This window comes from Cibotium barometz, chromosome 12 (genome assembly GCF_041138505.1).
Source record: "Cibotium barometz isolate CiBa-2024 chromosome 12, ASM4113850v1, whole genome shotgun sequence".
In the NCBI taxonomy this organism is placed as follows: Eukaryota; Viridiplantae; Streptophyta; class Polypodiopsida; order Cyatheales; family Cibotiaceae; genus Cibotium; species Cibotium barometz.
Genome location: NC_141057.1, coordinates 25,391,979 through 25,417,949, shown reverse-complemented (window position 1 = coordinate 25,417,949; position 25,971 = coordinate 25,391,979). Strand labels below are relative to the sequence as shown.

General features: G+C 39.5%; 1 pseudogene; it reads right to left on the bottom strand.

Moving 5' to 3' along the window:
* Window positions 1-23,931: 23,931 nt before the first annotated feature.
* LOC147633216 (calcium-dependent protein kinase 7 pseudogene) lies at window positions 23,932-24,849 on the bottom strand (annotated as a pseudogene).
* Window positions 24,850-25,971: the final 1,122 nt, after the last annotated feature.

Genomic DNA, 25,971 nt, shown 5'->3' with positions numbered 1-25,971 from the left:
CATGGGAGATGTAATAAGACATACAGTATACATGTGCAAGGAACTCATATTGTAATAGAATATAACTACAGTTCTATAGTAATATAAACTATTTCTAGAATCAAACAACTATATCTTGGTTTTACAGTTCTACAGTAATACAGACTATTTCTAGAATCAAACAACTACATCTTGATGTTCTTTTGTGTAATGAGCTTTATCTTTGTTTTATGTGCAAACCTTAGTATATGTGTTGGCTGACCCCCAACACTTTTGGTGATCTTGTTATTACTTTCATTCTTCATAGTGGGCAATAATGTGGCTGCCCTCCTTATGATACAATGTTTCTATTTTTGGCTAATGGTAGTCATATCCCTGACACCCGCATCAATGCACCCTGATGAGGGAGGCACATGCCCCCTTCCATGCCTCCATGCATGTTTCCTATCTCCACTTTGCAAATCCCCAAGGTCACGTGGGGTGTGATGATGTAAACAATTCTACCAGTCTCACCACTCACTAATAACTATAAAGAAAAGGAAGAGGAGGAGATGAAGAGGGAGTTGGGGTTCTCTCTAGGAAGTATACATGATCCCTACCTAGAATTACAAGCCTTTTGTTCACTGTCACTATCTGCTGAGCTATTTGACTACCTTTCACTACATAAGTCTTCAAGTCAGCCACACTCACCTCACACCATAATACTCCAGCAACTCATTGTAAAAACATAAACAAGATGTGAGCCATGCCAACCATATGTTCATTCGTCTCATGAGATTCTACAATACATGAACTATCATCCTCCTAGCTCAAAGAGGAGATTCTACAATACATAAACTATCATCCTCCCAGCTCAAAGAGCAGATTCTACAATACATAAACTATCATCCTCCTAGCTCAAAGAGGAGATATAAACCACACAATATGCTAGGCCTATCTCTAGGGGTGGAGTCATTCGATAATACACACATTGTGCACTATATAGCTACAACCTCCTGGTAATTGCAATTGGTTGGCTCCTTGATGATCATTCAGTTCTTCATGGGCTGGGTTATTAGAATAGGCATAGATTGGGTGATTGCCATCTTTTGAGGGGCAATCAAAGGCTTGCCACCATGATGTACTACCTTTTTGTACTATATGAATATACAGAAACTCAACTATCTCACTCTCTTGTCTCCATCAATCTTGCTTGTGCTTCGCAGAGCAAGTTGTTCTAGGATGGTGTTTAGGGTTGAAAGAAGACTCCCAGAGCTTCCACATGTAACATCTTTCCAGGTGTGCCAAGAAGGCTTGCTTGTAGAGCAGATCCCTAAACCATCTACGTGCCTAGTGGGCTACCCACAATATTGCATATTAAGGGGTAGGCCTCCAAAGAAGCAAATATCAAATGAGGAGCTAGAGGTCTACTTCTAAAAAAGAGAGGCCAAGGGATGGCAGCCCCAATCAGGGATGATGGAGCGGCTACCATGGAGTCCTCTTGGGGGTTCAAGACTAGAAGATGCCAAGTCTTGCCACATAGAAAATTTCCCAAAATCTAAAAGCACCTACTGGGGAAGAGGGCAAGGAGGAGGGGAAGCAGATGGGAGTGTGGCTTACATATTTTTGGGATTCCAAGGCCCTGAATCCCCCTCTAATGCATGTACTCTATCAATGAGACCAACTCATAAGGTGTAATGATGTCCCAACCATCTCCATGGGTACCCCAATATCTTGTAATCTCTTTATCAGGACCATGTCAAAAGCTTTGCAAAAATCCACAAAGTAATAATAGATCCTCTGTCCATGGGCTTTTCCCTCCTTTATAATAGCCTAGAGTCTAAATATATGATCTAAGGTGGTGGAGTGCCCCATCTAAAGCCAACCTATCCTGGTGCTCTAAGCCTTTTCTCCTTAGCCCATCTACTGCTAACTTTATGCTCCAAGATAGATCTATAGATCTTGGCCAAAGTATGGCCAGTCTCATGATGTTCTTGTAATTACTGGGATCCATGGGGTCTCTCATTTTCAAAACGCACACTATAGTACTAGAGGACCAATTTGTGGGTAAGCCCTCACCTAGTGCTCCAAGATGCTATAATCTTGAACAAACCTTATTTGTGTATCATGCACTATCCTAGGAAGAAGTGGCTGCACTTAATCATTGATCACTATAACAAACCCCCCTTAGTGAGACGCGGCCAAAATGACACATTTTTCCAAACGCGTAGCTTAAGCGATGACAAACATCACTTAAGCGACGCATTTTAAATGTCAAAAAATGGCATCACATAGCCTATCGCAATATGGGTTGCATAAACAACAAATAATAATGCCTCATATAAGCGATGCTAGCAAACTGCATTACGTCGTGTAAGCGACGTCATTTATAGAGGTCCATCGCACTTACATGACACTCTGGGATTTTTTATTTTTATTTTAAACCAAAAGAGATGGCTCCTATGAATTCACAGGAGCCATCTCCTTTGTCTACATTGCTTCCCTCCACCTGCATCCAGATGTTTGCCAAGCCCATCGCCGATGCCCTTCTCCACCCATCCACACCCCCGGTTGCTTCGTCTATCCAGGTATGTCAATACTAAATATAGACATTCTCTCCTACTATTGGAGTTGAAAATGAGCATCTTGTTCCCATGTTGTCCCCTTGCTTGCATATCCCTCTCCCTTAACACAATGATGACTTCTTACTAGGGTTGATCAAGGCACCTAACTGAAGCTGCACATCCTATTCCGAAGAAGCCACTGAGGTACTCCTTTGAGGACCTAACTTTCATGGGTTAAAAGCTAAGGATTTACCTAATGCATGCTTGAACTTCCTAATGCTTCCTAAATTTGCAATTGTCTTGCTTCAATGCCCTTGTGGTGCAAGTATGATGCCCCTAATGTTGAGGATTCACCTAATCCATGCTTGACCTTTCTAATGCTTGTGTTTACCTTGCTTCAATGCCCTTGTGGTGCAAGTACGATGCCCCTAGGGTGGAGGTTGATCCTCATGCAATGAAGTAGGGTGGGTGCTGTGGCTACTAATCCTTGTAGGGATACTAGTCAAGGGTATTTGGGAACATCATTTTTTGATATATGCTTTATGGGACATGCAGTGCTCATCACGCGGCTACACCTGCTGCTCTGATACCAATGTGACATGGCAGAAGTCTTTGTGCCTTAATCGCAACCCTTAAGCACCCTATAGGTGTTGGAATGGGCAGCGAAAAATGAGAAACACCTAAGAGAAATGAAACACAGAAGTGTTGAGAGAGAAACATTGTATAAACTCTACTATTTACACTGTATATTGGGTACAAAACTAGTGTGGGGGGATGATGTGCTGTATATACATGTAGGAGCAACCAGTCAGCCAATAGGAACTAGGCTGACAGCCCTTGAATAGGCCCACGATTGGATAATATTGAGTCGGCCAGCAAAAGCCAGGCAGCTAGCCCACCATGAGCACCACCTAGTCGGCCCCATGACTGTGACATGCGAGGGATTGATCATAGTAAAACAATCTTAGGCTTCACTTAGAAACACTTAAGAGAAAGAAAATGGTTTCAACGCAAATGCAATACAGCTATATTAAATGTGATGTTTACAATAAGATCTATGTATAAATCTATCCTAAATGAGTATCCTTCTTAAGAAGAGAGAGATATGATAAATGGTGATGATGACTGACTGTTCCTTTCTCCAATGTTGAGGTCCACCCTTTTGATGTTGGTTTTCCTCTATGTAGGAGGCAAGAGATGAACTGAATGCCAAATGCTAACTATATGCTGACTATGCCTGATTCTCTTGCTCCTTAGGCTGGAAACGGTGAGGAGAAGGAGATAATTGAAATGAATAATTCACTTTTCTATTTATATGGAATGATGCTTCTGGTTGGCCAGGCTTATGCCATCGACCTGCATGTCTGGATCTTCACGACCTCATATAAGCCCCATCGATGTTGTCGATTGGTTTCCCATGCCCCATCTATTGTCGACTGGTTCATCATGCCCCGACGTGGTCTGATGCATGTCCTAAATTTTGTTGATGCCTTGTGTACTGATGTAGGTGCTATAAAAAATAGGGCCATACAATGCTACACACTGTAACTACTATGATCTAAGCTTGTTAACATTGATTTAACTGCTTAGTAAATGTTGGATTAATGCTTGAATGCCTAGAATTCCATATCACATGTACACCAACTGGGTGTGCACGTGACATCCCCCTTTGGCTAAACTGCCAGGTGGTACACCTAACAACCCTTTGACTCCTGTATTGATCCTCCCCCACTGAAACCACTACCCCATTTTGTCCTCTTTTGTCCGGATTGAGTAGGACTATAGGAGTTGAATCCTTTGAGCCAAATGCTTCTCCACTACACAGGAACTACATGGAAAATGCTGATAAGTCTGCTTGGAAAAACGTGAATCACCATTGACCTGTCTCTGGAATCCTTTCACATGGACCTCTGAACCTCCTCAGGCAATGTTGGAGCCACTTCCGTCTTCTTATATGGAAGAGAACCCCTATTGATGCCATTTGAAGCCCAAAACTCCATTTACTCCTTTGATGATGGATGTCATTCTTCCCTAGAAAACTCATGGGTAAATCATGTATGCCTTGCAGAAACAAGATACTTAGACTGATTATCTTTATTGGATTGCTAGGATTACTATGCTGATGCAAGCCATGTGCTACCCTATATGCTATGGAAGAATGTAAATGAATGGGTTACTCATGCATGCTTAAGGGGAAAACCCTAAGGATGGCCTGCAAGATCTTAAGAAATGGATTTAACTAAGGGGAAGCAACTGTCATGATACTTTACTGAATGACTTAAGAGAAGAACTAAGGTTGGTTACCCTCTGTAACGCTCTGACACCAATGTGACATGCGAGGGATTGATCGTAGTAAAACAACCTTAGGCTTAACTAAACTTCACTTAGAAACACTTAAGAGAAAGAGAATGGTTTCAATGCAAAAAAAAATGCAGCTATATTCAATGCGATGGTTACAATGAAATCTATGAATAGATCTATGCATGTCCTAAATGAGTATCCTTCTTGAGAAGAGATAGATATGCTGAATGATGATGATAGCTGACTGTTCCTTTCTCCAATGATGAGGTCCACCCTTTGGATGTTGGTTTTCCTTTATATAGGATGCAAGAGATGAATTGAATGTTGAATGTTGACCGTATGCTGACTATGCTGCTCATTCCCTTGCTCCTTAGGCTTGAAATGTTGAGAAGAAGGAGATAACTGAAATGAATGATGCGCTCTTCTATATATATGGAATGATGCTGGTGAGCCAAGCTTATGGTGTCTACATGCATGTCTAGATCTTCACAACTTCATATATGCCCCATACCTGTTGGCTGATTGGTTCCCCATGCCCTAACCTAATGTGATGCATGTCCTAAATGTTGTTGATGCCTTGTGTATTGTTGTAGGTGCTGTAACAATAGCACCATACAATGTTGCACATGCTATAACTACTGTGATCTAAGCTTGTTAACATTAATTTAACTGCTTGGTAAATGTTGGATTAATGCTTGAATGCCTAGAATGCCATGTCACCTATACACCAACTAGGTGTGCACGTGACATTGACCAGCTCTGGTCGGCTAGCAAAAAAATAGGCCCTCTTGGCTAGCAAGCTACTACAACCAACCAGGGAAAAGACTACAGAACCCCCACATGGAGCAAAAGTGGGAAAAATGGACAATGAGGAAAAAATGAAGAAACTCCTACACGGGCAGGCACACCCACAATAATGGCCGTCACACTCCCTACTACAACTGAGTAATATGTACAGAAAAGAGATAACTGCTAACATCCCCTCTTAGCTCGTGGGGGGATGTGGAACCAATCCTAGTGAGCTGCTGGAGTGCTGATAGAGAATCCGCTGAGGTAGAAGCTTCATGAAGAGGTCCACCATATTGTCCTTCATTGAACAAAAGACTAGCAAGATGTCACCAACCAAAATCTTCTCTCTAAAAAGGTATAGTTTCGGTAAGAAGATTTTGACTGAGGCGGAGCAATATTAGAGTCTTGTATTTGTTGATGCCTTCATGTATCCTGCCTATGAATTGATTATGAGTCATGACCTAGAATAAGGTAGTGTAACTTAGACAAAGTTGTGATTTGGAATGCAATACCACCATCAAGGTTGTTGAGTGGCAAAGACAGCCAAGTGAGGTTACTGATCCTAGCTATGGTATCGAGCAAAGGCCTACTGAGTGCATTTTCCCCTAGATCTAGTGCTTGCAATAAGGTCAATGAGCCCAAGGTTCTTGGTATAGTGTTAGTCAAGTTGTTTTGTTATAAGTACAAGGATCGAAGGCTTTCGCAAGGTCCAATCTCAATGGGAATGCTTCCAATTATGCGATTTCCAAAAGCAAAAAAAAAAAGCCAAGCTCTTGAATACTATGATATCCAGCAATAAGGTGCCATTAAGATGAATCATTTGAAGCTGTAGTGTCACAAGGTTGGTGGAGTTGTACAGGGAGGTGGGAATGGGGCCATTTAGAGAGTTCAAGAAGAGCCTTAGATTGGTGAGAAGTTTCACGTTCCCAATTTCTAAGGAGATATAGCCTTCTAGCTTGTTTTGATCAAGGTAGAGGGCAGAGAGACTGCAGCAATTTCTAAGTGGGGGGAATGGTGGTTGTTAGATTGTTGTCATTCATAAGTAGATCTATAAGGTTAGTGAGCTTTCCCAACTCTAGGGGTATGGGAGTGCTAAGATCATTACGAGAGAGGAGAATGTGAGGGAAAAAGGACGAAAGGACCAAATGTATGAGAGATCATAGCAAAACAACATAGAATGAAATGGGTGAGTGAGTGTATATATGATGGTGAGTGAAAATATGTACAAGAGGTCCTCTAATGTGAGGAGACTCTGAGTAGAAGACCAATGCAGAAGCAGAGATGATGTCAGAGTTGAAGCACGATCAATGAACGAAGGCTCGCATTGATGTGAGGCAAAGGCACTCCGTGAGGTGGTCGGTGTTGAAGGCTCGATGCAGAGGAATTTCAAGGTGGTAGTGGGCAGAGGAAGATGAAGTGATGATACAGATGCGGATGCAAACTCTAGTGATAAGGGTGCTAAACTCTAGTGATAAGGGTGTTGTGGTACCTAAAAAGAGTAGAGAGGGCTGCCATCCCGAGTGGTGCAAGCTTTGGTGACAAGGGTGCTACAATACCTGAGGGGTGGTAAGGAGTAGAGATGGCTACTGTCCCGATGATGTGAGATGGCTGATATCTCGAGAGGTAAGCTGTTTAAGAAAAATGATGATATATTGTAGAAGAGAGTGGGATGTTGTCCCAAGATGTGTACTGATGCTAAAACGCTGATGTGTTGTACAACAGCATAGAGTGGGTTGTCGTTCCAAAAGAGTGAACTGAAGATAAAATGCTAATGTGCTGAAGTGTAGCAGAGAGGGCTGTTGTCCCATGAGCTAATGTAAAACAATGGTATAGAGAGGGATGTTGTCCCATGAGCTGATATGAAATGATGGTATGCTCTATGTAGCAGAGAGGGCTACTATCCCATGAGATGATGTGAAACACTAGTGTGCTAGAGCTGATAGTAGCCGATGATGATGAAGCAGATGATATGTAGGCACTGGGGCAACATAGCGGGCAACGTAGCAACAGATAACCACATGGTACCTGATATGGTCAATGGAGCGGCACATTGTGATGAATGATGAGGATATCCTATATATAGTAAGTGGGGCTGTTGTGGTCAGCTAGAGGCCAGGGGCTGTTGGCCACAATAAGACCCACAAAAGAAATAATAAAACCAAAAAATTCCAAAAAACTTTCCTTTTTAGGGCTAGATAAATACCATTTTCACACAGAGAAGAGTGTCAAGGCTGGTATAGTTTGTGAGTGTAGTTGGGATATGGCCGATGAGCTTGTTACGAGCTAGGAAGAGAGATTGGAGGCTTGTGAATGAGCTAAACTCATATGGTATGGGGCCTGTAAAATAGTTGCAATATACAAAAAGATAAACTAAGCTACAGCAGTTTACAAGGCTTGATAGTTCTCTGCCACTAAGACTGTTTGGGCCCAAGAGAAGGTATTTTAAGGTTGGAATTATGTAAAGGTCAAGAGGAACATGCCCTATTAGAGCATTGCTATCAAGACATAATGCTTGTATGGTTGTAGAGTTGCCAAGAGCTTTGGGGAGGACCTAGTCAATTGATTCTGAGAGAGATCTATGAGCGAAATCTGAGGCACTGTGACATGAAGTGGATTGATCGTAGTAAAACAACCTTATCCTTAACTAAACTGCACTTAGAAATACTTAAGAGATAGAGAATGGTTTTAATGCAATGCAATGCAGCTATATTAAATGCAATGGTTACAACTGCAATGCAACTATATTAAATGAAATGGTTACAACTGAGATCTAAAAAGATCTATGATGATGATGATGCTAACTTTGATTGAATGGTTCTGAATGCTGACTTAAAATGTTATATTGTTGAATGTTGAATGAAGAATTGAATGTTATGACTGCTTCTTCTCTTAGTGGGCTCTATGGCTAGATACTGAAGAGAAAGAGAGGATGGTGACTATGAATGATTCCCCTGCTTCTTAGGCTAGAAACGTTGAGAAGAAGGAGATGATTGGAATGAATGATGTGTTTTCTTTATATATGGATTTGTGCTGTTGGTCGGCCAAGATAATGTTGTTGGCATGTTTGTCTCGATCCTCCACGACCTCATAAATTCCCAAAAGCCTCTTTCTATTCTATTAGATGGTTCTACAATGCCTGACATGCTGTGATGCATGCCCTAAATGCTTTTAATGCCTTATGTACTGTTATAGATGTTGTAGAAGCCCCACACACAATGCTGCACATGCTACAAATATTGTGATCTATGCTTGGGTACATGATTTAACTATTGTAAATGCTTGGCTAGGCTATGGTAGATGCTGGAGATGCTCTTTATTCTTGAATGCCATGCTTAATGCTCATGAGTGTTACAAGACACTAAGCAAACATAAATGAGCAAGCCCTAAACTCGAGTGACTGCAAAAACTATACAGTGCTCTACGTGATATGGTCTAGACCTCGATGTCAATGTCGTGTTGGAGATATGGTGTTTTGGTTATGGTGGTTATGATGTCCCTAGTCAATGACCTCCACTAGGACAAGATCAGCTAAGGGTCAATAGTGGTCAGTTCGTGTCAGCTAAGTGTCACGATAAGTCAGCTGAAAGTGTAGAAGGGTAGAAATAAGACTTTTGGGCCATTTAGGGTCAAATCTAATAGCCAGAAGTCTATGAGAGTCAGACAGAGTTTTGTGAGCTGGAGGATGTCAAATAGAGTTTTGTGAGCTAGAGGATGTCAAACAGGGTCAGTTGGAGATCAACTGATGTTAGATAAGGGACTGAAAGATAAAAATAGATTATTACTGAAAGAAACATACAAATCCATAATTACTGCGAAAAGAAATGTTCAAACCAATCTTCCTCGTTGTTGAAAGGGTAACTCGCTCTGATACCATGTTGACAGATATGAGAAAGAGCAAGAGAGAAAGAGAGGTACACAAGACATCACTCCCAAAGTAGTGTGTATTATTGATAGTGTAGAGGTATATATATGTGTGAGATCTATATCAAGCTAGGTTGAACTATATATAGTCCAACAGACATAATATTGATAATGACAGCATGCATGGTTTTACTTCTTATATTAGGAGTGACGATGATGTGTCACATGAACATGAGGGCGTGCATTATGAATCCCTCTAAAATAGCTGTTGGACTAAAGATAGGCCCTATTTTTTTGCCTTGATGTGGCAATGGAGAGCTCCGTTTGTGTTATGGAAGGCTCACTATTAGCAGCACTATTGGTAGACTCATTACTTGCTAAAGTGCCACTTTTAGCATCTTCATGAACTCTTTAACTATTTTTCGCTTCTTGTCATAATTTTGTTAAATTTAAAAGAGGATGTCAAGTCTTTACCTAAATTTCCTTTTTCCAAAAAAAGGAAAAATATCCACTATCGTGATGAATGTTCATTCTCAAGTCATTCGTTAGGTTGAACTCCTAACAGGTAAGAGGTGTGCTTTGTTGGATTTAAGGATGTCACCATTGTGATGAACATTTATCCTCAACTCCTCCTTTAAGTTAACCTCCTTAAAAGCACGAGGTGTGGATTATTAGATTTAGGGATGTCACCAAACTATCATGATTGGAAGCCAACACCCTAACATATGTTTTAGCCATGTCTTTGTTTCTACCAAATCTTTATTGATAGGCATACCAATTTTGTTGGCATCTATCCCCAATATCTGTGACTCTTATCAATGACCGTTGTTGTTGAACACTCTCCTACTCTAAGTTTTTATGCTTGAAGTTAGTTCTCATATAGAAATTTTTGTTGGGTTAGTTATCTCTAATCATATGAGTGTTAGGGACCCTCCTACCCCTTTTTAAAATCAAGGGTTGGACTCATCTTCAACATGTAGAGAGTGTAATTTATGCCCTCTACCTTAGTTTTCTCATCGATTTGTGGTGGGTTTGGTTTATTGGAAACCATTTCTCAAAAAAATTGTTTGTTAATAAAACGTGCAAAGAAGTTGTGTTTAGAACCTAATGTTGTTATACCATATGTAAGTAAATCTATAATAATGGCGTAAACACAAAACCCTCACAAAATGAAAGATCAGTTTTTTAACATAGGTTAAGCACCATAGAAGACAAAGAAAACAAGTGAAGAAGTGTATGTAAAAGCTAACATGATGGTTGTGATTAGAGAGATAAAATGATGGTTGTGTTTAGAGAGAGAGAGAGAGACGGTGTGAGATCCCAGTTCCCACCGCGCAACGGATTCGGGGTACTAGCAGCGGAAGTAGCACTTCTTGCGCGAGGCAGGGTCCCACACTCGGGGTCTCGTCCACGGATATCCGGACAAAAGACTAATCCGTCGGTTTTTCCAAAACCAGACCCGGAAAAACTTCCCTTATACGGAAAGCACGGGCGATTCCACCAGGATAATTTTTACTCTAACGTAGTCAAAACTCTTACTGATCAAACAGATCCGACTGAATCTATAAAGATACTTGGTCAGATCAAGGAAGAAACTTGCACTTGGATCATTGGGATCAACGCTTTTTTCCCCACCAAGGAGGCACAGCCGTTGATTCCTATCCATAGAACAATTACTATCCGGGATTTACTTTATCTATCGTAATAACAGAAATTGAGTCTCGATTTACGGATCCATCAGTCCAGCCTAACCCCATCCGATCCCATGGGTTAGCCAACCGCCCAACCACTGTAGTGATGGGATCCAATTTGGAATTTGGTTAGGTTTTGTCCCGGGTACCAAGGAAAAGAGTTCCAAGGCCCCCTAGCCGGAATTTCATGCAAACATAAAACTAGCCACACCACTTACACACCCAATATGAAAATTGCCTTTTTCTTAGCATCAGCTAACTTTAAAACAATCCTTTAATGAAACCATAGTACCACTGATCACAATCTCCCAAATTATCCAGTTGATTCATAATTTCCCATCATTCCTTCATCAGAGTATCTATGGCATCATTGGCAACTAGAACGCTCACCACCTGTCCACACAGGGGCCGTTTCAATAGTTCCTAGCCCATAATACTCAACAATATAATCACTTATCAAGATGGACTCTCGTTGAAGATCAGCAAGATCAACCAACAGATCCATATAAAAGAGCCATGGACTCATCCGTTGAGGACCAGCAAGGTCAGTCAACCAGATCCATGCCCGGTTCCAGAAAACAACTCTTACTCCTTGTTCCAATATCTTCCTCGACGCACGCGTGGGTATCCTGGGCGACCCAGAGCCCGAGCACCGTATGGTCAGCACCCTCTAGGATCCTTCGCAGGTGACCTAGCGCTTCACTCATAGGCCGCTTCCTTGGTCCCTCATCCACCGTACCGGAAGCTCACCATTTTAATCGAACCGAGGCTGGTCAAGACCTCGGCCGACCTTGCTACGCGAGACGTCCTCCATTGACTCTCCGTCAGCAGTTGCAACTTATCAGTTAGGTCTCCACGACCTTAATCACAAGACGGTCAAAATGCTTTCCCAGCATTCTTGACATAAAACAGCCATTTACAAACAGCATTTACAAACAGTTTACAAATACAATTTCTATATTAACTCTCATTTTTCCACATTATCCCTCATGCAATCCACATTACTTATTCCACATTTCATTTATATGTGTACTCATCCAATCATATCATTTTCCATCTCTTCACTTCAGATTCCTTCACATCACATATCATATATTCACATCTATATCCACATCCATACATCCACATCCACATCCACATCCACATCCATACACCCACATCTACATGCTTATCTCCATTTTCACATCCTCATTTATACATCCACATCCCATATCCACATTCATACATACACATCCATATCCACATCCATATCCGCATTCATACATACACATCCATATCCACATCCACATGCATACATTCATTATCACGTCCTCATTCATACATCCACATCCACATACATACATACATACATCCACATCCACATCCACATTCTCATTCTCATCTATACATCCATATCTACATGCACATTCACATCCATACATCCACATCTATATCCTCATTCACATCCATACATCCACATTCATGCATCCACATCTACATGCCTACATCCATACATACACATCCACATTTACATCCATGCATCCACATCCACATCCTCATTCACATCCATACATCCACATTCATACATCCACATCCACATCCACATTCACATCCATACATCCACATCTACATGCTTATCTCCATTTTCACATCCTCATTTATACATCCACATCCCATATCCACATTCATACATACACATCCATATCCACATCCACATGCATACATACATCCACATCCACATTCCCATTCACATATATACATCCATATCTACATGCACATTCACATCCATACATCCACATCTATATCCTCATTCACATCCATACATCCACATTCATGCATCCACATCTACATGCATCTTATCATATCTTATCACTTCCCATATCTTTTATGCATACCTCTATGCATGAAATTCAATTATGCTAAAAGTAACACTTTTATAATAAAATATTCAACTTTTATGCATACCTCTATGCATGAAATCCAATATGATAAAAGTAACACTTTTGATATAAAAAAATTATCCTTTATGCATACTTCTATGCATGAAAATTAAAAATGATAAAAGTAACACTTTTAATATAAAAAAAATATCCTTTATGCATACTTCTATGCATGAAAATTAAAAATGATAAAAGTAACACTTTTGATATAAATTTTTTTTTCCTTTATGCATACTTCTATGCATGAAAATTAAAAATGATAAAAGTAACACTTTTGATATAAAAAAATTATCCTTTATGCATGATATTAAAATTCAATTTCTCCATGATTATAATGAAATTCTTTCAATTAATCTAGGATGATAATTCCTAGAATATGGTAGGAAGTCCTCTTTTTATGCTTTGAATGAAATTATTTTATGCATAATTTTTATAAAAATTTTGCCATAGCTCCGCTGCTATGACTGATAAATCTCAATTTTTTTAAAGGGATAAAGCTTATCATTAAGGAAATAATTAAAATGATCTCTAATTGGATCATTAATCTATAATGGATTGAATCATCAATATGCATAAACTAAAAGCATAGGAAAAAGCCATTAATTTGGTCTCAAGCATAGCTTAATCTTGGATTAAGAAAAAGCTTTATGAAAAGCTTCATGTGGATTGAGAATGGGTCATGAGTATGACCATTTCTTGAGTGAGAGAGAGAAATTACATAAAAACCATTAGAGTCTAAACATAAATAAAAATTAACTTCAATAGCATTTATTAAATTATGTAACTCTTCACTACTATTCACCAATTAACTTTAATAGCATTTAAAAAAACCATACCAATTAAGCTTCTCAAGCTTGAGAGGGGTTGAGAAGAGAGAAACATTGAGAAATTATAGAAAGATCAATATTCACTAATTACCTTACAAATTGCTTGATTCTTTGTTCACGGTAGAGGCCCCCAACCAATCAATTGGTTAAGTATGTTGATGGAGCCACTAATGGGGATTGAAGAAAGAGGGAAGCTCCAAAAACTAGTGAATTATTAAATGAATTCACAGTTCTTGGCTTAGGTGGAGTAGAGTAACGATGCATAAACACTAACTATTTTTCAACAAGGGGGAGGCTTCTATTTATAGGAAAAATTGAGCTCCTAACCAAACAAACTGATTCTAGAATTTTCTAAATCAGTTTGGTCAATATTTGACCATTTTTAGGTCAGTTAAGCTAACTTTTTGGAACTAGACTTGAATGAGGAGAGAGGAGAGATGAAATATCTCAATTTTTATGAGTTTAAAACTCATTCAAGCATGTGAAATATGCACCTCCTTTAAAGAACTCCCCTTCCTTACATATGTGTCATAATGGAATCATTTTAATATTGCTCATAGTTTTTTTTTTACTAATAAACCTTGTACATTTTCAACTCTTCATCTTATGTGAAATATGCACCTCCTTTAAAGAATTCCCCTTCCTTACATATGTGTCATAATGGAATCATTTTAAAATTGCTCATAGTATTTTACTAATAAACCTTGTACATTTTCAACTCTTCATCTTATGTGAAATATGCACCTCCTTTAAAGAATTCCCCTTCCTTACATATGTGTCATAATGGCATCATTTTAATATTGCTCATAGTTTTTTACTAATAAACCTTGTACATTTTCAACTCTTCATCTTATGTGAGCATTTACTCATTTTTGGATACCCAAAATATCTCATATTTTTAATATTGCTCATAGTTTTTTACTAATAAACCTTGTACATTTTCAACTCTTCACCTTATGTGAGCATTTACTCATTTTTGGGTATCTTCTTTTTTACAAATTTGGATTTATCTCTTCCCTACACATGGATTGATGCTATTGGCCCATAGGAACCTTAATTGGACCATAGTCTAAAGATTTCTGAAAATCTAGACCCTTAGACTAAGGTTCTTTATACCTATTTCCAATTAATTCCAATTGCACATTGGAAAATTAATGTAAGATTCCTCCCCAGCCTTCGAGGTATACAGGAGTAAGAATCTCCCTTTCTGATCTTATAATTATTCCCTCTCTAAAATAAAAGAAAGTTCTGTTTAACAAAGGAAGACCCTTTTCCTAGAATACTTCTCAAGAGTCCCACCTGTTTTAAGGATTCAGAACAATGAGTTCAGAAGTGAGAATTGATGTTTTGGATATCAAGGTTTTGGTCTTCATTCGAGTACGGCCCAAAAGAAGTTCTTTATCTCTTGGGGAGTATATGAAGTTATCCCCCAGATATTGTGAGCCTTATATCTGAATTCAATGAAAGTAGGTGACTTAGCCTACAAGCTTCTTTTATCTCTTCATCTCAAAATTCTTAATGCCTTCTATAGAAAAATGTGTCAAACCCAAATCATGGAAAGACGGTAAAACTTCAGTGGCAAGTTACCGTTGGCTTCTAAGTTACGCTAGCTCCTTCCTTTATATAAGTCGTAACTTTTACTTGTCGCTCACAGTAATCTTACTTCCATCGATCTCCTTTCTTTCTTAATCTCCTTCATGGCTTGGCAACAAGAACTAGTTTTATCCCTAATGATTTCTCACCTTCAAGACGCAAGGGAGTCTGTGAAGAAAGATTTTATAGAGAAGTATGAGCGCTCACTTTTCCCTCACTTGGGAACTTCTGTAGCGCAGACAAAATGGCGGACCTATCAAGACATAACTAGGGTAACACCCTGGGGTCAGCAGCACTTTCGTAACAATGTCCGCTTGGCCATGGTTATTGAAGCTTTGGGTTTGGGTCCCCGATACTACTGCGTCATGAGATCAAGGCATCCAGGGTTTTCTGAGCGGGTCTTCTTACTGGCGTGTTTTCTTCCTCATGAGAAGATATGCCTTTACCCCATTTTTGGCTTGCCTCTCAGAGGTCCTTTTGTTAGAACACCTCATACCACTGAGATAGGCGCAGCAATAACCCACAGAATCATTCCCATAGATGAGTTACCTTATACTTGTGCAGCTTGTGAGGACTGCTTTTGTGATCATATGATGGACGGGCTTATGGAAGTGTAAAGAGTTCTTCTATCTTTACTGTATAAGTTCCGAGAATGAATAAAGTTTAAATCTTGTTCTTATTTTGAATCTTGCTCTCTTTAAGACGTTTCTTGGTGGTTAATCTTGATTAAAATTTTTCTCTAAGTCTCATATTCGTGAATCTTGCGAAATTATCACAAGTTGCGAGATGAGGACATCTCGCGTTTTTTAAGTGGGGTAGAATGTAAGATTCCTCCCCCAACCCCTTTTTTGATGTCTAGTATCTTCCCCTGTAATCGACCCTCTTCAGAAATATAAAGACCTTGTTTCAATCCGTTTTAGCCTAGAGAGAGAGAAATATTCTAGAGAGAGAATATTCAGATTTTGAATATTTTTGGATACCCAAAATATCTCATATTTTTAATATTGCTCATAGTTTTTTACTAATAAACCTTGTACATTTTCAACTCTTCACCTTATGTGAGCATTTACTCATTTTTGGGTATCTTCTTTTTTACAAATTTGGATTTATCTCTTCCCTACACATGGATTGATGCTATTGGCCCATAGGAACCTTAATTGGACCATAGTCTAAAGATTTCTGAAAATCTAGACCCTTAGACTAAGGTTCTTTAGACCTATTTCCAATTAATTCCAATTGCACATTGGAAAATTCTTTTTGAATTTCTATTTCAGGGGAACTCATCTGAATTATAAGAGATATTTTTCTATCCAAAAATATTCAAAATCTGAATATTCTCTCTCTAGAATATTTCTCTCTCTCTAGGCTAAAACAGATAGAAACAAGGTCTTTATATTTCTGAAGAGGGTTGATTACAGGGGAAGATACTAGACATCAAAAAAGGGGTTGGGGGAGGAATCTTACATTCTACCCCACTTAAAAAACGCGAGATGTCCTCATCTCGCAACTTGTGATAATTTCGCAAGATTCACGAATATGAGACTTAGAGAAAAATTTTAATCAAGATTAACCACCAAGAAACGTCTTAAAGAGAGCAAGATTCAAAATAAGAACAAGATTTAAACTTTATTCATTCTCGGAACTTATACAGTAAAGATAGAAGAACTCTTTACACTTCCATAAGCCCGTCCATCATATGATCACAAAAGCAGTCCTCACAAGCTGCACAAGTATAAGGTAACTCATCTATGGGAATGATTCTGTGGGTTATTGCTGCGCCTATCTCAGTGGTATGAGGTGTTCTAACAAAAGGACCTCTGAGAGGCAAGCCAAAAATGGGGTAAAGGCATATCTTCTCATGAGGAAGAAAACACGCCAGTAAGAAGACCCACTCAGAAAACCCAGGATGCCTTGATCTCATGACGCAGTAGTATCGGGGACCCAAACCCAAAGCTTCAATAACCATGGCCAAGCGGACATTGTTACGAAAGTGCTGCTGACCCCAGGGTGTTACCCTAGTTATGTCTTGATAGGTCCGCCATTTTGTCTGCGCTACAGAAGTTCCCAAGTGAGGGAAAAGTGAGCGCTCATACTTCTCTATAAAATCTTTCTTCACAGACTCCCTTGCGTCTTGAAGGTGAGAAATCATTAGGGATAAAACTAGTTCTTGTTGCCAAGCCATGAAGGAGATTAAGAAAGAAAGGAGATCGATGGAAGTAAGATTACTGTGAGCGACAAGTAAAAGTTACGACTTATATAAAGGAAGGAGCTAGCGTAACTTAGAAGCCAACGGTAACTTGCCACTGAAGTTTTACCGTCTTTCCATGATTTGGGTTTGACACATTTTTCTATAGAAGGCATTAAGAATTTTGAGATGAAGAGATAAAAGAAGCTTGTAGGCTAAGTCACCTACTTTCATTGAATTCAGATATAAGGCTCACAATATCTGGGGGATAACTTCATATACTCCCCAAGAGATAAAGAACTTCTTTTGGGCCGTACTCGAATGAAGACCAAAACCTTGATATCCAAAACATCAATTCTCACTTCTGAACTCATTGTTCTGAATCCTTAAAACAGGTGGGACTCTTGAGAAGTATTCTAGGAAAAGGGTCTTCCTTTGTTAAACAGAACTTTCTTTTATTTTAGAGAGGGAATAATTATAAGATCAGAAAGGGAGATTCTTACTCCTGTATACCTCGAAGGCTGGGGAGGAATCTTACATTCTACCCCACTTAAAAAGTGCGAGATGTCCTCATCTCGCAAGGTAGAGGACAACTCTTTTTCTTAACATCCAATTTTATTTTGGGGTTCCTTATATTCTGGTCAACCCAGCAGAACACTGGGATAAATATCCCTTATATAGAACTCATCATTAATATTCAGATCATATCATTCATATCTTTAACATGATAATGGTCCATTAGACCGAAAAATTTCCTTCTGAACATTCCTCCACGGGAATTTCAGTCAAGCAAGTTCTCAATTTGTCATCCCTTAACTTGATCTACTGATCAAGTGTTAACAGTAACAATTTGACAGCACAACCCACTAATCTCATAGTGATTTGCTGAATTCATTATCATCATTCTAGTTATGAATATCATCACTGGGACTCGTCCCATTCATCCTCATTGTGGTTTTGTTCAGATTTTTATATTTCAACTAATTTCAGAAATCATCATTTTTCAATCAGAATTTTCAATCAGAATCCAATTCAATTCATCAATTCTCAAACAGAATTAAAAATCATATCAACCACATTCGAATTCATCATCTGGATAGCATTAACGCTTATAATTTCAAGTCTTAGATTTACTCGTATATACTGTCAGTAAAGAGCTGCAGTATACTCTCGGTATATACGGGTAGTCGTGGCTCTTGGAATTATAAGGTAAATACCATCATGTCTAGGCCTCAAGCAAGTCAGGGATTCTATATAATTGCGGTACTTCCATCTGAAGACCCAATTACCAAATTACGAATTTCAGTTTGAATATCAAATTGTATGAATTATATCACACAATTACAACCTTTTTGTGCTTCTTGATAAATTTTTGACATATTTGTCTTCTCAGTTGATCTTTATTAACCAAATGCTCTGATACCAACTGTGAGATCCCAGTTCCCACCGCGCAACGGATTCGGGGTACTAGCAGCGGAAGTAGCACTTCTTGCGCGAGGCAGGGTCCCACACTCGGGGTCTCGTCCACGGATATCCGGACAAAAGACTAATCCGTCGGTTTTTCCAAAACCAGACCCGGAAAAACTTCCCTTATACGGAAAGCACGGGCGATTCCACCAGGATAATTTTTACTCTAACGTAGTCAAAACTCTTACTGATCAAACAGATCCGACTGCATCTATAAAGATACTTGGTCAGATCAAGGAAGAAACTTGCACTTGGATCATTGGGATCAACGCTTTTTTCCCCACCAAGGAGGCACAGCCGTTGATTCCTATCCATAGAACAATTACTATCCGGGATTTACTTTATCTATCGTAATAACAGAAATTGAGTCTCGATTTACGGATCCATCAGTCCAGCCTAACCCCATCCGATCCCATGGGTTAGCCAACCGCCCAACCACTGTAGTGATGGGATCCAATTTGGAATTTGGTTAGGTTTTGTCCCGGGTACCAAGGAAAAGAGTTCCAAGGCCCCCTAGCCAGAATTTCATGCAAACATAAAACTAGCCACACCACTTACACACCCAATATGAAAATTGCCTTTTTCTTAGCATCAGCTAACTTTAAAACAATCCTTTAATGAAACCATAGTACCACTGATCACAATCTCCCAAATTATCCAGTTGATTCATAATTTCCCATCATTCCTTCATCAGAGTATCTATGGCATCATTGGCAACTAGAACGCTCACCACCTGTCCACACAGGGGCCGTTTCAATAGTTCCTAGCCCATAATACTCAACAATATAATCACTTATCAAGATGGACTCTCGTTGAAGATCAGCAAGATCAACCAACAGATCCATATAAAAGAGCCATGGACTCATCCGTTGAGGACCAGCAAGGTCAGTCAACCAGATCCATGCCCGGTTCCAGAAAACAACTCTTACTCCTTGTTCCAATATCTTCCTCGACGCACGCGTGGGTATCCTGGGCGACCCAGAGCCCGAGCACCGTATGGTCAGCACCCTCTAGGATCCTTCGCAGGTGACCTAGCGCTTCACTCATAGGCCGCTTCCTTGGTCCCTCATCCACCGTACCGGAAGCTCACCATTTTAATCGAACCGAGGCTGGTCAAGACCTCGGCCGACCTTGCTACGCGAGACGTCCTCCATTGACTCTCCGTCAGCAGTTGCAACTTATCAGTTAGGTCTCCACGACCTTAATCACAAGACGGTCAAAATGCTTTCCCAGCATTCTTGACATAAAACAGCCATTTACAAACAGCATTTACAAACAGTTTACAAATACAATTTCTATATTAACTCTCATTTTTCCACATTATCCCTCATGCAATCCACATTACTTATTCCACATTTCATTTATATGTGTACTCATCCAATCATATCATTTTCCATCTCTTCACTTCAGATTCCTTCACATCACATATCATATATTCACATCTATATCCACATCCATACATCCACATCCACATCCACATCCACATCCACATCCATACACCCACATCTACATGCTTATCTCCATTTTCACATCCTCATTTATACATCCACATCCCATATCCACATTCATACATACACATCCATATCCACATCCATATCCGCATTCATACATACACATCCATATCCACATCCACATGCATACATTCATTATCACGTCCTCATTCATACATCCACATCCACATACATACATACATACATCCACATCCACATCCACATTCTCATTCTCATCTATACATCCATATCTACATGCACATTCACATCCATACATCCACATCTATATCCTCATTCACATCCATACATCCACATTCATGCATCCACATCTACATGCCTACATCCATACATACACATCCACATTTACATCCATGTATCCACATCCACATCCTCATTCACATCCATACATCCACATTCATACATCCACATCCACATCCACATTCACATCCATACATCCACATCTACATGCTTATCTCCATTTTCACATCCTCATTTATACATCCACATCCCATATCCACATTCATACATACACATCCATATCCACATCCACATGCATACATACATCCACATCCACATTCCCATTCACATATATACATCCATATCTACATGCACATTCACATCCATACATCCACATCTATATCCTCATTCACATCCATACATCCACATTCATGCATCCACATCTACATGCATCTTATCATATCTTATCACTTCCCATATCTTTTATGCATACCTCTATGCATGAAATTCAATTATGCTAAAAGTAACACTTTTATAATAAAATATTCAACTTTTATGCATACCTCTATGCATGAAATCCAATATGATAAAAGTAACACTTTTGATATAAAAAAATTATCCTTTATGCATACTTCTATGCATGAAAATTAAAAATGATAAAAGTAACACTTTTAATATAAAAAAAATATCCTTTATGCATACTTCTATGCATGAAAATTAAAAATGATAAAAGTAACACTTTTGATATAAATTTTTTTTTCCTTTATGCATACTTCTATGCATGAAAATTAAAAATGATAAAAGTAACACTTTTGATATAAAAAAATTATCCTTTATGCATGATATTAAAATTCAATTTCTCCATGATTATAATGAAATTCTTTCAATTAATCTAGGATGATAATTCCTAGAATATGGTAGGAAGTCCTCTTTTTATGCTTTGAATGAAATTATTTTATGCATAATTTTTATAAAAATTTTGCCATAGCTCCGCTGCTATGACTGATAAATCTCAATTTTTTTAAAGGGATAAAGCTTATCATTAAGGAAATAATTAAAATGATCTCTAATTGGATCATTAATCTATAATGGATTGAATCATCAATATGCATAAACTAAAAGCATAGGAAAAAGCCATTAATTTGGTCTCAAGCATAGCTTAATCTTGGATTAAGGAAAAGCTTTATGAAAAGCTTCATGTGGATTGAGAATGGGTCATGAGTATGACCATTTCTTGAGTGAGAGAGAGAAATTACATAAAAACCATTAGAGTCTAAACATAAATAAAAATTAACTTCAATAGCATTTATTAAATTATGTAACTCTTCACTACTATTCACCAATTAACTTTAATAGCATTTAAAAAACCATACCAATTAAGCTTCTCAAGCTTGAGAGGGGTTGAGAAGAGAGAAACATTGAGAAATTATAGAAAGATCAATATTCACTAATTACCTTACAAATTGCTTGATTCTTTGTTCACGGTAGAGGCCCCCAACCAATCAATTGGTTAAGTATGTTGATGGAGCCACTAATGGGGATTGAAGAAAGAGGGAAGCTCCAAAAACTAGTGAATTATTAAATGAATTCACAGTTCTTGGCTTAGGTGGAGTAGAGTAACGATGCATAAACACTAACTATTTTTCAACAAGGGGGAGGCTTCTATTTATAGGAAAAATTGAGCTCCTAACCAAACAAACTGATTCTAGAATTTTCTAAATCAGTTTGGTCAATATTTGACCATTTTTAGGTCAGTTAAGCTAACTTTTTGGAACTAGACTTGAATGAGGAGAGAGGAGAGATGAAATATCTCAATTTTTATGAGTTTAAAACTCATTCAAGCATGTGAAATATGCACCTCCTTTAAAGAACTCCCCTTCCTTACATATGTGTCATAATGGAATCATTTTAATATTGCTCATAGTTTTTTTTTTACTAATAAACCTTGTACATTTTCAACTCTTCATCTTATGTGAAATATGCACCTCCTTTAAAGAATTCCCCTTCCTTACATATGTGTCATAATGGAATCATTTTTAAATTGCTCATAGTATTTTACTAATAAACCTTGTACATTTTCAACTCTTCATCTTATGTGAAATATGCACCTCCTTTAAAGAATTCCCCTTCCTTACATATGTGTCATAATGGCATCATTTTAATATTGCTCATAGTTTTTTACTAATAAACCTTGTACATTTTCAACTCTTCATCTTATGTGAGCATTTACTCATTTTTGGATACCCAAAATATCTCATATTTTTAATATTGCTCATAGTTTTTTACTAATAAACCTTGTACATTTTCAACTCTTCACCTTATGTGAGCATTTACTCATTTTTGGGTATCTTCTTTTTTACAAATTTGGATTTATCTCTTCCCTACACATGGATTGATGCTATTGGCCCATAGGACCTTAATTGGACCATAGTCTAAAGATTTCTGAAAATCTAGACCCTTAGACTAAGGTTCTTTATACCTATTTCCAATTAATTCCAATTGCACATTGGAAAATTCTTTTTGAATTTCTATTTCAGGGGAACTCATCTGAATTATAAGAGATATTTTTCTATCCAAAAATATTCAAAATCTGAATATTCTCTCTCTAGAATATTTCTCTCTCTCTAGGCTAAAACAGATAGAAACAAGGTCTTTATATTTCTGAAGAGGGTTGATTACAGGGGAAGATACTAGACATCAAAAAAGGGGTTGGGGGAGGAATCTTACAGACGGGGAGCACGGGTGGGTTATTTCTCGGCAGTGAAATCAATAATCAACGAAATGACCTTACTTGAATATTTATTTATTCGTCGCCTATACACTACTTTACAAAAAAGAAAACCCTGGATTACTGCATTGTTTGCCATCCTAGAGACAGAACTCAACACTTCTCTGTTGTGGGCAGGCCTACACATCAAAACTTGTGCAAGGTGAACTCTAAAAGGGTTTATCCCCCCCCAAAAAAAAGAATGGTTCTCCCTTCCCATATTGCACCACAAGAAGCTCCTAATAACTGTGCTCAGTGTCCAGCCCCTAATTCCTTCGTTAACTAACAGCTTAGAGCTAAGCATTCCTGTTGCAGGCTGTTGCCGGCGTTTTTAGTTGGACTTGTACTCTGGGTATGATGCTGTTGCACATGATCTTGTAGCCAAGGGTGAGCCAGCTGCTGCAGGTCCCTGAGTCTCATCCGTCTGTAGGGGTTCCGCTGCAGCATTCCCTTGATAAGCTCCTTGGCTGGGGCTGAGATGGACGGCCAGGGCTCCCTCTTCAGATCCAGCCTCCCTCGCTTCACGGCCTCGAAGATGTCTGCGGTGGTATCCCCGTCGAAGGGCGGATAGCCGCACAGCAACATGTGGAGTAGCACGCCCAAGCTCCACACGTCCACCTTCTGGTCGTGGGTGCCGGTGAGCAGGATCTCGGGAGCGAGGTAGCATGGCGTGCCCTCCACGTCGTCGAAGACTCGACGGTGGGAGAAGTCAGCAGAGGCGCCGAAGTCCGCGAGCTTGAGGTGGGAGTAACTTCTTCCTCGATCAGCGAAGAGCACGTTCTCTAGCTTGAGGTCCCTGTGCATGACACCTTGGTCGTGGCAGAAGGACACCCCTCTCACGATGGCCGCAAAAGCCTCAGCTGCCTGGGACTCCGGCAGGCGCCCATTGCTGGTGTTGTCCCTGAGATGCTCGAGCAGGTCTCCTCCCTCGCACAGCTCCATCACCACGTGAACGCACTCCTCGTCCTCGAAGCTCTCTTCCAGCCGAACCACGTTGGGATGACCCTTGAGCCTTTCCAGCGTCGCAACTTCCGTGCGCACATGGCGAAGGGCGCTCCCTGATTTGCGCACGGACTTGCAGGCGTACTGCTGGCCCGTGCGCTTGTGCGTGCACAGCCTCACAATGCCATCCACGCCCTCGCCCAACTGGCGGCCCAGCGCATAGGAGGAGCAGCTGCTGCTGCTGCTGTTACTTTCCATGTACGTACCTAAACTGTGCAAGATGATGAGAGAGAGCGTATGAGAAAGAAGTACACGATTATAGAAGGCAAAGAAAGGTGAAGAATCGCAAAGGATAAGATGGCAGAGACACAGTCGAGGTACTTTATATGTAGACAGACAGCAGTCGGACTTTCGTCGACGAGTCAAGCGGCCCGCATGGGCGACTCGGCGGACCGACAACATCATCCCTCCCTGATCGTCAACGTTCAAAAATTACACACTTTCTCCAAGGCCTTGTAAATTGTAACCAAACTAACAAACCTTCGACTCCAAACAAAAACTCTCGAGAGAAGTGCTTGTAGATTGTAAACAAACTAATAAAGCTTCGACCCCAAACAAAAGTTCAAACACAAACTCTCGAGAAGTAGTAAGCAGAGGGACCCCTCTCCGTGAGGGACTTTGTATTTCTCAAAACCACCCAAAAATCCAAGTGGCTTTCCCCTAAATCTAACCCTCTTCCTCATCCATCACTACCCCGATGATGCAATTCTCTCATCTTCGAAGCCCCAAAACCACCTTTGTTTTACTCCTCTGCTTTGCTTCACCTCTCTTCTTGCGTCGGGCGCACAAAACTCATCCTTGACTACTTTTTCGTAGCTGCGCAATTTGGCCACCTAACGGTCTTTATTGAAGCTATAGTATATAAACCTTTCAAGGCTTTAAAACCTTAAAGCTTTTAAGCTTTTCTAAAGGCTTTCAATGCCCTCGACCCCCGACTCAGTTTTTGTAAATTTTCCCTTTCTCAGAAATTTTTGAGAAATTCCAAATTGCTTTTAGCTGTCCAAAAATACTTCTTTTTGCCTAAAATTCCCTTTTTAGCCTAAAAATTACACAAAAATAACCATTAAAATTTCCCCATAGCTTTTACGACAAAGCGACCATGTTATCGACCACTTATGCATGCTCCCGGGATTAAATCAAGGTAACATTATTTATTATTTCTTTTCGAGACTAACATATTTGCAAATTTCTTTTCGTCATAATATTTAGTGCACAATCACAAAATGACTCTTCCATCCCCTCACAATCCACATCAACCATCCGAACATCTACAACTCATGGTAGAATGTATGCGACTCACTTATATATCCACACGCAACG